This window comes from Eucalyptus grandis, chromosome 3 (assembly GCF_016545825.1).
Source record: "Eucalyptus grandis isolate ANBG69807.140 chromosome 3, ASM1654582v1, whole genome shotgun sequence".
NCBI lineage: Eukaryota > Viridiplantae > Streptophyta > Magnoliopsida > Myrtales > Myrtaceae > Eucalyptus > Eucalyptus grandis.
This window is the reverse complement of record NC_052614.1, coordinates 60,338,088-60,343,474: the sequence shown is the minus strand read 5'-3', so window position 1 is coordinate 60,343,474 and position 5,387 is coordinate 60,338,088.

Sequence of the window (5,387 nt, the reverse complement as noted above, 5' to 3'; positions counted from 1 at the left end):
ATTTATTTTTTATATATTTATATTTAGATCCCAAAAGTATTGAAAATTTGTAAAAATAACCCGCGTGTCGGGATCATGTGTCGGAACGTGTCGGAGCGTATCGGAGCATGTCGAACACATGTTAGAGTGTCGGACACGACACGGGTCCTAGAGAGTGTCCGTGCAACCTAGGATATGACCCTATTCAAATTAAAAACTAATTTTTTAAATCTTTTTTTAATTCATTATTTTAATTCTTTTTAATTCTTTTATTTTCTATTTTCTCTTCTTCCCCTTCTTCTCTCCTTCCCAAAGCACCCCTCCCCCTTGCGCCCTTCTTCACCGAAGCTCCTCACCCGAACCGACGCCACTTAGACACGCCCTCGCCGACGCTCAGGACACAGCCGAGCTACCACCCAGCGTTGTCCACTCTGAACGCCACTCGTCGGCCGACCTCCGGCCCGCTGGCTGAGAGCCACACCACGGCCAAACACCGAACAAACTACGGCGACGATGGAAATGTGGCGAATGACTACACGGCCAACGCCCAAGGTCGCCCAACACCACTAGAACATTCCCATACATCACGGCATGCACGGCCGACTCGATTTCGGCCAAAAACGGGAGAATGAAAACTAGATCTCGCTTAGCATTTCGTCGAACGGGTGAAGGGGGCTCGCGAATCATGAGGTTTCCGGCTCAACTTCAACCGGGATTCTCGACAGAACTCTTAACAAACATACAATGATACACACAGTAGCTGGACAAAGGATGGTTGGGGCCGGAGCTTGCGTGAGCCGGACGACCGCGAGCTCCGCCCTCGCACTTCCGAAAACAGGGCCAAAATAGGGTCGAGGCTTACCGGAGCTTCGGCGCAGGAAAAGAGGCACGGTGGCGGGTAGTCGGCAGCGATTCAGGCGCGGTGGCCGGCGGTCTCTGCTCCGACTCTCTTCCCCCGCACTCCTCTCACTCGCGGCTCTCTCGTCGGAACTCTCCTTCTCTCTCTCTCTCGGTCCAACCTCTCCCCCTTTAATAACATCTTCTTGAGATGATGCCCAATGCCACATAGATATTATCTCAAATTTTGAAGGCTCACGTTGACACAAAACTATTAACCATAGAACACCTAGATACAGAAGGAAAAACTACATGGTGCGAATTCGGCGGACCGAAAATGATCCAACTCTTTAGGTAAATTCATTTTGTAGAAAATAAATAATTTGAAAAATCACTTTATTCGAATTTTACTCTTGCAATTATTTTTACTTCTCTTTTTTTACACAATTTATATATTGTGATAATGCATTTTGGTATTTTCCAGCTCACAACACTTGATATTTTGACAATATATAGACGTTGGTACTTAGATCATATGTAAAAAATTTCATGACCTTTTAATAAGTTATATTATATTTAGCTTTTGGTAGAAAAACATATATTCTTTTTTACTTTTTGAATAACGCAAATAGAATAACTTTTGAAAAGTTTGGGTCAATATGAATTAAAGATCATTCCGCAGAGGCTTACAAAGGCGTGATAAAAAGATAAATTATTAAGACTTAAATGGAAAATCAAATATATTCATTATAACATTGATAATCTTTTAAGTACTTGTAAAATTTCGAAGAAGTTGGTGATTTGCTAATTTGATTTGATATGTGGAAGCGAAGAAAAAAAGGTGGAGCGAGGACCATTTCTGCAATCCCGTGTTTTTTTTTTTTTTGTGACCCAGGGAACCTTCGTGTGTCGCTTCGTTGCGGAGAGTAAACCACAGGATGGGCTGAGCCACCACCACGAGACCTAGCCACAGGTGAATCACGCGTTTTGCATTGAAGCAACGCGGACGCGGAGTCTCGAACCCTTCCCCCTGCGGATGGGGTACCAAGTCTTAACCATCGTGGCCACCGCGGGCGATGGCGCACCACAACTTTGTCATGTTTAACCATTCGAGGTTGGGGGTTCAAATCCCCACTTTCTCATGGGGGATTGGAGTAGGGACGATTTCATTTCAGGAGTGGGTTTCGACTCCCACGCCCTGCAAAGAAGCAATGACAAAAGTTTGTGAGTGTTAGAGTAGGATTAAAGTATGACCAACCAAAAAAAAAAAAAAAACTTTGTCATGTTTCTCCTTAGCCGTTGGACTCAAGTGGTTTAATATCAGCCGTTCGATTAATATGTGTTGTCAGCGTTTCTAGATCACTCCCGTTGGTGGAAAACTCGTGGAGTTGCCCACTCAAAGGTACCAAAATCACGGCATTGCCCTTCCTTTATTTATCGCCTACTTCAATTTTTCTTCCACCGTCCCCTTCTTCCCAAACGACGTACGTTAATAAAAAATTTAATCAGTGCATTGACATTGTCGCAGTTTCTTTATATAAGCTGGTTTTTATAGAATGAGACATTCAATTTTTTTTTTTAGCATGTAGATATATTTCATAAACAGTTTATGCTCCCATTTTGAGATTATTTGAATTAAAAAAAGAGGCGTACATTGATCGTGTATGTAATATATATTCTCTTCCAAGGGATTTTATTTTGTACAATGGCAATATATATATTGCACAAATAGATTTTAGATAATTTTTTGGCACAAATAATTAAGATTTATTTTCTCTCTTGTTTTATTTTGTACAATGGCGATATATATATATTGGTGATGTTTATCACCTGCCGACTGGCCGTGACTTCAATATTTATTGACTTGTGTTTAACTTCTCACTGGCTGGTGACCCCACTTGTCATGATTTTAAGCAGCCATCCCACCTTTTATTTAAGAATGGTATCGCGAGCATGTGCCTTTAGCAAAAGAAAAGCATCATCTTTTGTTTTAGAATGGTATTGAGGAGCATGCACATTCTTATTATTTTTTAATAAAAAAAATATTTGTTGTTTCCAGCGGTCTCTAACTTGAGTTGCATCGATCAAGTGCATTCACATGTTAGATTTGTAAATTTTCTACTCTCCTTTTGCTTTATACTTTTTTTAAATAAAAAAAGGGATATACCTAAAGTGGCTGACCATCTGTACGTTCTTCAATTTTTCAGCACCATCCACGTGTTTGCTTTTATCATAAGTTAACTGTGAACAAAAAGCTATTAAACTTAAGTGACTTGATAATTTTAGTCCAATTTCATACTGTATCATGTCCATATGGAGAACCAAGTGTTCGTCGTCGATTCATAAACAGATGATAAAAGAGTCGCTTTTCTCTTGAGCCACCAAAAAAGGCCAGCATGGCTTGAATGACATTAGAAAAAAGAAGGAAAGAGACCTCTTCAATTAACTGGTTGTTATGATTATAAGTAGCCCATCTTTTTTATAAGAATGATACTTGGGAGCATGCGCATGTTTCCGTTGTTTTGTCAAAGATGTGAATAAGAGTTCATTGACAGTGAATGGTATTTGTTTTTTATCCCGTTTCTAAATTTATTAACTGCGTTTACACGTCAAGATTTAAAAATTTCTTCTCTCTTTTTGTTTTATTTTTTTAAAACAAAAAAAAAGGATATATCTAAAGCAGTTGATCATCTGCGCGTTATCTTTGATTTTTGCGGGATATACATGGAATATCCCAGCCCATAAGGTTGCTAATATAAGTAGTATTACATTACAGTGACAAAAATCATAACAACACTTCGTATATTAGTGATTCTCCATTGGCTAATATTTTAGTAATCCTAAATTACATCCAAAGTTTATAAATGAAAAAGCATGAACAATTTTTCATCCAAGAAAAAAAATGCGATCCCTATTATTTGGTGGATAATTCATAACCAGTTTTTAAATTATCAGCGGAACATTACCTGTTAAACAATGGCCACATTCTCCCATCACAATGAGCGAACACAATGAAGATGGAGCCGACAGAGAGAGAATCCCAATTTGAGGGTACTCAAAGGCTTAATAACTTCAAATAAAGATAATTAATAGAAATCTGACGTTTTGCAAGGAAATAACTACTAGTAATCAATTCTAAAAGCTGTAGGAATTATAGGCAATCAGGAAACAGATGCCAATGAGAGATAGTATAGAAATTCTACATTTTTGTCTCGCATTTTCAATCAAAAAGAGAGGTTTGACTAAAAAATATTCTTGCCGAAGGGGAATTAACTTTTAGGTGATTTGAATAGAGGGCATTTTCCCTTCTAATTGCGGACAAAAGACATTACTTATTAAACTGAGGGTGAATGATGATTTCATTTCATTTTTTTATGGTTCAATGTGATCGTGACTTTAGTGTCGATGAAAAAAAAAGTATCCAGAAGCATTGTCCAGGGTCTAATTAAGACCATTTCATGGCAAGGTTTTCTCTTAAACTTTTACGCTCTAGTTTTAGCGGGTAAGAGTCACAAAGAAGATAAAGGAAATGTACTACTCAATTCTGTCCTAGCGTCTTTTTCTGATCATTTCGAAAGCCATTTCCTGCCGCTTTACTTTTGTTTTACTTAACTTTACTTTTGACAAAGCTAGAATCCAATCCCATTTACGCAGGAAGGCCATTTGGAAGGCCATTGCCTGCTTTCCTAAACTTTCTTTACCTTTGACAAAACTTTTGTTACTTTTGACAAAGTACCCTTCACAAACTAATTTCCAGTCGTATGGCTAATTTGATGGAGGCAGTGCTCTTATTTGTTTTGTCAAGATGTGAATTATTTATATTTTCCTCGAGACTCTATTTTTGGTTGCATCCATCGCGCGCATTTTCCGCCAGATTTGAAAACCTTCTTCTCTTTTAATTTTTTTTATTTTATCTGGAAAAAAGAGATATTTAACGCGGTTATCCATGCGCACTTTGTCCGTCACTTGCACATAGTCCCACCCATGAGTTTGGTACATAGAAGTAGGAGTAGTTTGTTCTACATCAATGCTTTAGCTTTTTCTAAGAAGTAGAAATCGGATAACTCAGGGATGCGAATGATAACCATTATGATTAGAAATTGATTTTTGAAAGAAAAATATATATTTTTATTTTTATTCTTAAATAAGTTTCTAAGTAAAAAAATACACATTTGATAATGATACAAAATTTATATTTCCAAAATAGAAATTCGTTTGATAACGACACAAAATTTCTCTCTCCCAAGCGGTGGTCGATGACTAGCAACAGCGGCGGCCAGGTATTGGTGGCGGCAAGCGTGACGGTGGCCGGCAATGATGGATAGGCGATTGGCTAATAGCAAGGATGAATGATGACATGAGTTTTTATTTCTCATTTCTGTTCCAAAAATAGAAAAGTAAAAAAAAAATACTTCTAATTTATGTTTCATACCTACTTTTAGAGTAAAAATTTATTCTAGAAATAAAAAAATAAAATAGTTTTATCAAACGTATTTTTATTCCAAAGACAAGTCTATAATAGAAAAATAATTTTGAAACACAAATAAAATAAGTAGCATGCGCACCATCAA